Source organism: Apium graveolens, unplaced genomic scaffold, assembly GCF_009905375.1.
Source record: "Apium graveolens cultivar Ventura unplaced genomic scaffold, ASM990537v1 ctg8279, whole genome shotgun sequence".
In the NCBI taxonomy this organism is placed as follows: domain Eukaryota; kingdom Viridiplantae; phylum Streptophyta; class Magnoliopsida; order Apiales; family Apiaceae; genus Apium; species Apium graveolens.
Window position 1 is genome coordinate 2,188 of NW_027421044.1, and position 8,329 is coordinate 10,516.

Sequence of the window (8,329 nt, forward strand, 5' to 3'; positions counted from 1 at the left end):
CCGTTTCTTCGCCGTAATCTGCCCGTTTCTTTCCTCTCGCAATGGTGAACACATGCCAAGGCTTATTCTTGATGATTCCTCCCCCGAATGCAACTAAAACCCTGAAATGGCATAAACACTAGAAAAACGCATCAAATACACAAAATACTTGATTTCAAGACACCAATTTAAGCCATTTTAAGACGTTCTAAGTGGTATAAAATGCCACTTATCACACCCCCAACTTAAATCGATGCTTGTCCTCAAGCGTCACAGACTCAAAAACAAATAAAAACATGCATGAATGCAATCTATATGAAATGCAGCGATCCCCCTTACTACAATTAACCAACCAAATTGTCACATCTCAACGAATGCAGTTAGACAACTAAAGATCAATAAACTCATGCAAACGGACATACAGCCAGAAACGTGGTGTGTGCAATGCTTAACAGATATGCTTCGGAACTAGACCAATTACTATGACTAGACTATCCTCAAGGCAATCCTACGATTATACAAAGAATAAAAAATTCTAGGCACAAAGTGATATACAACACTACAAGAACTCTGGAGCTTACTACGGAATCGTGCTTTTTATTTACAACTCAAATGCTTATTTGACCGTGCAATGAGTGAGGTCCACAAAAGACTTATACAATGGTATCCATGTAACGAGCGTTAGGTTAGCGGATCCCAGACTCTAAAAGCCTTAGGTCACTAGGCACAAAGTCCCCCTAAGAACTTAATAACTCGAATACCAAAGAGCCCACTCTTGATCAATTATGCAATTTTTTTTTTTATAACTTCTGAGCAAGTGCGTTTCGCTCCATCTTGCTCAACCCTAGACTACTCGCACCATATGCGAGCCGGCTACTAGCCATTTGATGCCTAGCCACAACTAGCAACAACTTCCATATTTTTTCTCCAAAATTTTTTCTTTTTCATGCCTTTATCACTAAGAACCTATAATCGAATTCTAAGCATAATAAGCAGATTGACCTTGAAAACAACCAAATCATAACAACAATCTAGCCCTTACGCATTCTCTAAGACTTAGTGGACTTACAATTGTTTCTAGCATGCATATCAACCTACACAACTTCATATCACTTTAATGCTATCACTACACTCGCATCAATATCACAATTCAGTCGATAAATCATTGCAAAAGGGATCATGGTACATGCATGAGCTACATGACATTCATAACAACAAAAAATAAAAACTATATGGCATAAATTATGCAACTATATGAACTAAACTATCATGAATATGCAACTAAATGACACACACACAATATTCCTTAACTACCACCCCCAAACTAAAAATCTTCACTGTCCTCAGTGAAAGTAGTAGAAAGGAACACAGGGTATACCTACTCGGAGTCATCATCATCATCACCCTCAGTGGGTGGAGTATCAGGCGGCGGGTATGCAGAGTCCTCACCAAAAACTGGCCACTGGATATCAGCTCCAAGGCCTCGAAAAGCAGTCCCTAACGCAAGGGTGAGCTCCTGAGCAAACCTGCTCTGCGTCTCATACATGGCATCCATCCGCCGTGAAAGCCTCCTATACTGGGCATCAACCATCCCAGCACCCTCCTGAGCTCTCGAAGAACCAGCCTCATCACGCCCTGGCCTAGCCATAGTAGCACCTCGTGCTGGACGCCCTCCTGGAAGACGATAACCCAGCCCATGCTCCTCAGGCTCACCACCGGTCCACTCCTGCATCCCATTCAGAGTGCCAGAATCAATCGGAGCTGCTGGCAACTGCAACTGCTCATGAGCCGGCCAGTTCACTCCCACTGCTCGGCATAGCTTCGTAACCGTAGATGCATAAGGGATGTTCATATGCTTCGCTCCCCTCAAAAACTTCAGAATTCCTTGGTAGATAAACTCACCAAGGTCCACATAGTATTCCTCATTCAGAATTCCCCACAACAACTGTGCTCTCTCAACTGTGACCTCGTGTGCATGCGAAGAAGGCAAAATATTAGCACAAATAAATGCATTCCATGCACGGGCATACCTGTTCATGGCGATCGCCGGAAAGTGACGATACTCATTAGTGCCGGTCCTGCAGGTCCAAACTGTGCCCGGTCGACAGAGAGTCGCACAAATCAAATCCAAGTCAAAATCCTCAGCAGTCTTTTCATTCCAGTTCTCCTCCTCGGGCTTCCTCTCTCGCTGTCCAATCACACGGCGAATCGCCGCAGGATGATAATCAACCGTCAGCCCACGGACCACAGAAAACCCATTCTTTTCGGCCTTCGCGTTCGCGTAGAACTCGCGAACAACGCTCATCGGTACTGCTTCGGGTGACTCACAAAAAGCTATCCACCCCTTCTCTGCAATCATGGGCAGCAACTCACCATCCCTCCCGATGGTAAAAACCCCCTCTCCTTCAGAATCGGCTTCCCCAACAGCCTAGTGTACTCCTCCTCCGCAGCTCTGTCAGTTAACCGAGGCCTTGCAGCAGTACCCCTCGATGAATCAGCAGTAGGAACTGTGCTGCTGCTGTCAATAGTGCGTGCTCTCTTGGGTGCCATTGATTCGTGAATAAAAGTGTGTAAGAACTGATTTTTGATGTTTGTGAGAGGGTTTAAGTGTAGGAAGTTTTGTGGGAGATATGTAGGATAGGTGTATGTATATATAGGGTGTGGATTAGATTAGGGTTTGGGAATTAAGGAGTAAAATGATGGGGTAGTGGGAACAAATCGTGGGTTATGGCTAAAACTGTTTTTGTGTGTGTTTTTTTTTCTGAACTGAAAAAAATTCTGGTACTCGACCCCTGAGCGGTCGCTCAGCAAAGCTGAGCGGGCGCTCAGCTTGCTGCGCGGGTCGCTCAGCAAAGCTGAGCGGGGCGCTCAGGGGGTCACTGGAAATTTTTTTTTCAGCCCCTGTTTTCTGATTTTTTTGTGTTTTTGGATAGGTTATTAACTTCTAAGGGTTCCTGTAACAACAATTCATGGGTTGCCTCCCACGCAGCGCTTCTTTTTCGTCATTAGCTTGACGTTTCGTACCCTTCTCAAGTAGTCAACAAAATGGCACTAACCACTTCTCGGTTTGCCATGTCCCCATAGTAGTGCTTCAACCGCTGACCGTTAACCTTGAATGCTTGGTCCGGATCATTCTCAAAAATTTCCACCGCTCCATGTGGAAACACAGTTTTGACAATAAAAGGTCCAGACCACCTTGATTTCAACTTCCCAGGAAAAAGTCGGAGCCGAGAGTTGAATAAGAGAACTTGTTGCCCTGGCACAAATAACTTGGATGTAGCTTCCTATCGTGCCACCTCTTCACCTTTTCCTTATACATTTTGTTATTTTCGTACGCTTGAAGTCGAAATTCATCAAGTTCATTAAGCTGAAGCATTCTTTTCTTACCAGCTGCATCTAAATCCAGGTTCAACTTCTTCAATGCCCAGTAGGCCTTATGCTCAAGCTCCGCAGGTAGATGACATCCCTTACCGTACACCAACTGAAACGGTGACATCCCAAGTGGAGTTTTGTATGCTGTTCTGTAAGCCCAAACAGCTTCATCGAGCTTTAAAGACCAATCCTTCCTTGACGGACAAACAACCTTCTCTAGAATGCGCTTTATCTCTCTGTTAGACACTTCCGCTTGACCATTTGTTTGCGGATGATAGGCAGTAGCTACTCGATGATTCACATTATAACGCTGCATCATAGAAGTGAACTTACGGTTGCAAAAATGCGATCCTTCATCACTTATGATTACCCGAGGTGTTCCAAACCTTGTGAAAATTTGCTTATGAAGAAAATTTAGCACTGCCTTTGCATCATTTGTCGGTAAAGCTTTAACTTCGACCCATTTTGAGACATAATCGACTAGCCAGCAAGATGTACTGATTATTGCAAGACGAGATAAAAGGCCCCATGAAATCGATTCCCCATACATCAAAGACCTCGACTTCAAGCATCACATTTAATGGCATTTCATCCTTCCTTGACAAATTTCCCACTCTTTGGCAACGATCACACCTTAAAACAAACTGATGAGCATCCTTGAACAAAGTAGGCCAGAAAAAACCTGCTTGCAGAATACGAGCTGCCGTTTCTCACCACCATAGTGTCCACCATAAACCGTGGAATGGCAGTCTCGTAATATCCCCTCCGTCTGACAGAACGGGATACATCTCCTGATGATCTGGTCAGCTCCCTGTCTAAACAAATATGGTTCATCCCACATATACCACTTCACCTCATGCAGAAACTTCTTCTTTTGAGCGGATGTCAAATTAGGAGGCATTATATTGCTGACGAGATAGTTTACAATATCTGCAAACCATGGTTCTTCCTCCTGAATTGCAAACAACTGCTCATCCGGAAAAGATTCATTGATTAACGTCCTATCTTGTGAAGTAGAATCGGGATTCTCCAACCTAGAGAGATGGTCAGCTACTTGATTCTCAGTACCTTTTCTATCTTTGATCTCTAACTCAAATTCCTGAAGTAAAAGCACCCAACGAATGAGTCTCGGCTTCGAATCCTTCTTAGAAACCAGATAGCGAATAGCTGCATGATCAGTGAATACTGTTACTTTCGTACCAAGCAGATAAGATCGAAATTTCTCAAAACCAAAGACTATAGCCAAAAGCTCCTTCTCAGTAGTGGTGTAGTTCAATTGGGCACCATTTAAAGTCTTACTCGCATAGTAGACCACATGGAAGAGATTTTTCTTGCGCTGTCCCAGAACTGCACCTACCGCATAATCACTCGCATCACACATCATCTCAAACGGTTATGTCCAATCTGGTGCTTGTAATAACTGGTGCAGTGATCAAACTCTTCTTGAGAGTCTCGAATGCTGCCAAACATTCATCATCAAATTTGAAAGGCACATCTTTCTCAAGCAAATTGCATAACGGCTTAGATATCTTTGAAAAGTCCTTGATGAATCGCCGATAAAAACCCGCATGACCAAGAAAACTACGGATTCCTTTCACAGAATTAGGTGGGGAAAGATTTTCAATGACTCCCACCTTGGCCTTGTCCACCTCCAGACCCTTGCTAGAGACCTTATGCCCAAGGATAATGCCTTCACGCACCATAAAATGACATTTCTCCCAATTGAGCACCAAATTAGTTTCCACGCATCTTTTGAGTACGGCGCGCAGATTATTCAAACATTCATCATATGAGTGTCCAAAGACGGAGAAGTCATCCATGAACACTTTGACGTTATTTCCAATCATGTCAGAGAATATAGCCATCATACATCTCTGAAAGGTGGCCGGGGCGCCACATAACCCAAACGAAACTCTGCGAAAAGCAAACGTGCCAAATGGACAAGTGAAGGTAGTCTTTTCCTGATCCTCTGGTGCAATACAAATCTGATTATACCCGGAATAACCATCCAGAAGACAAAAATACTCATGACCCCGCCAATCTGTCAAGCATCTGATCAATAAATGGAAGAGGGAAGTGATCCTTCCTTGTGGCTTTGTTCAATTTTCTATAATCCATGCATACTCTCATCCTGTAACTGTTCGAGTAGGGATGAGCTCATTCTTTTCATTTGCGACCACAGTGATACCTCCCTTCTTAGGTACACATTGTACGGGGCTCACCCACGAGCTGTCAGAAATAGGATAAATGATGCCTGCATCTAGCCATTTCAGAATTTCTTTCTTCACCACCTCCTTCATGATGGGATTCAGTCTTCGCTGCTGTTCCACAGTTGGCTTACTACCTTCCTCTAGCAGAATTTTATGCATACAATATGAAGGACTTATCCCCTTGATGTCTGCTATGGTCCATCCTATAGCCGATTTGAATTCTCTCAAAATCCTTAAGAGCTTGTCTTCCTCACTACCTGAAAGGTCAGATGAAATAATAACAGGTAACGTAGATGAATCACCTAAAAAAGCATACCTCAAGTGCTCAGGTAATGGCTTGAGCTCCAAGGTAGGTGCTTCCTCTATTGATGGTTTGAGCTTCCCTTCAGCGTTCTTAAGGTCAGAAGTACCAAGAGATTCAAATGGTATGTCCAGCTTTCGCTTCCAGGGAGAAGCGTTCAGATATTGTAATTGCTCGTTGCTATCTTCATCATCGCTGTCAAAATCCCCCACTAAGGCCTTTTCCAATGCATCAGACATTAGCATGTGATCGAGTTCCGAAGTAACCGCAGAATTAATCACATCCACTTTAAGCACTCCTCATCTTCTGTAGGGAATTTCATTGCCTTGAATACGTTGAAGGTCACATCCTGATCTTGGACCCGCATAGTAAGTTCACCTTTTTGCACATCTATCAAGGTACGGCCAGTAGCCAAGAAAGGCCTTCCCAAGATTATGGGAATCTTCTTATCTTCCTCAAAATCCAGAATAACAAAATCTGCTGGAAAGAAGAGCTTATCCACCTTGACGAGCACATCCTCAACTATGCCCCTTGGGTAAGTAATGGAACGGTCAGCCAATTGTAGCGACATGTATGTGGGTTTTGGATCAGGCAGATCCAGCTTTTTAAAGATCGACAACGGCATCAAATTAATGCTTGCTCCCAAGTCACAAAGGCACTTGTCGAAACGTCAGATTGCCAATTGTGCAAGGAATGGTGAAGCTTCCTGGATCTTTCATTTTGGTGGTAACTTTGCTGCAGCACAGCGTTGCATTCTTCCGTGAGAGCAACGGTTTCAAGGTCATCCAGTTTCACCTTCCTTGAAAGAATAGTCTTCATAAACTTCGCATAACTAGGCATTTGTTCCAGAGCCTCAGCGAAAGGTATATTGATGTGAAGTTTCTTTAACACCTCCAGAAACTTCCCGAACTGTCTATCCAGCTTTTGTTGCTGCAATCTCTTAGGAAAAGGTGGTGGAGGATAGAGCTGTTTCTCCCCCTGTATTAGCCTTAGGCAGAGTGTGTTCAACAGTAGTCTTCCTTGGTTCCGCCGCTTTCTCCTTTTGCGTAGATTATTCACCTCTAATTTCAGCTTCTACTTCTTTTGCCTTTTCAGCATCAGCTACTTTTCCAGACCTTAAGGTAATAGCCTTGACTTTCTCTTTAGCTTCCTTCCTGCCTGGTACTTCCGTGTCACTGGGAAGAGTGCCAGGTTGACGATTGAGCACTGCATTGGCTAATTGACCGATTTGATTTTCCAAGGTCTTGATAGAAACCGCCTGACTCTTGCACAACAGCTTAAGTTCCTCAAAATCAGCACTTGTAGGTACAGCTGCACTTCCCTGTTGAGGATATGATTGCCTTGTGGCATACTGCTGTGGTTGCTGGAATCCAGGTGGGTTAAACTGTTTACTCACTCCTTGCTGATATGGTGGCTGAATAGCATTCTGATTATTCCCCAGTTGAAATTTGGATGATTTCTGTTGTTAGGATGATAGGTCGCTGGCACAGGCTGCTGTTGTCGCTGAAAATTATTCACATACTGAACAGATTCGTTGACAAGAGAACACTGATCCGTAGCATGAGAACCTGCACAAAGCTCATAAACCATAGCTATTTGATTAACTCCATACGTAGCAGAGAATCAACCTTCATTGATAGCGCTTGGAGCTGGGCTGCAATAGCGGTGGCTGCATCAACTTCCAGAATACCTGCTACCTTGCCTGACGTCATCCTCTGAGTTGGGTTTTGATGCTCATTTGCAGCCATCGTCTCTATAAGATTATACGCCTCAGTATAGCTTTTAGCCCATAAGGCGCCTCCAGCTGCTGCATCGAGCATGGGCCGAGATTGAGTCCCCCAAACCATTATAGAAACCAGTGATCACCATCCAATCCGGCATTCCATGATGTGGACATTTTCTCAACATTTCCTTGTAGCGTTCCCAAGCCTCGCACATAGATTCTGTAGGTTGCTGCGCAAACTGAGTAAGAGCACTCCTCATAGCAGCAGTCTTTGCCATCGGATAAAACTTCACCAAAAATTTTTGCGCAAGATCTTGCCACGTAGTGATGGACCCAGCTGGTTCAGAATGTAACCAGTCTTTAGCCTTGTCCCTCAGTGAGAATGGGAAAAGCCTCAACTTGATAGCCTCATCAGTCACGCCATTATACTTAAAAGTGCTGTAGATCTCGACAAAATTCCTTATGTGCATGTTGGGGTCTTCAGTTGCTGCTCCTCCAAAAGAAACAGAATTCTGCATCATCTGAATAGTGCCCGGCTTGATTTCAAAGGTGTTAGCTTGAATAGCCGGATGAAGGATGCTTGACTGAATGTCATCAATTTTAGGTCGAGAAAAATCCATCAGAGATGGATCAGCTTGAACAATACGATCTCCCATGTTTACTGGTTCTTTCTGTTCAGTTCCTGAATCCGAATCCTCAAAATCTAACTTCTCCGGAATATCAAGAAACTTCGTCTGTCTCCTC

The 8,329-nt window shown here is 43.9% G+C and overlaps 1 non-coding gene across 1 annotated transcript; it reads left to right on the forward strand.

Annotated features, from left to right (window-relative positions):
• Window positions 1-7,741: 7,741 nt before the first annotated feature.
• Window positions 7,742-7,848, forward strand: LOC141704826 (small nucleolar RNA R71). Its single transcript, XR_012568088.1, has one exon. It is a non-coding gene; the product is annotated as a small nucleolar RNA R71 (small nucleolar RNA).
• The last annotated feature ends 481 nt before the right edge of the window (window positions 7,849-8,329 follow it).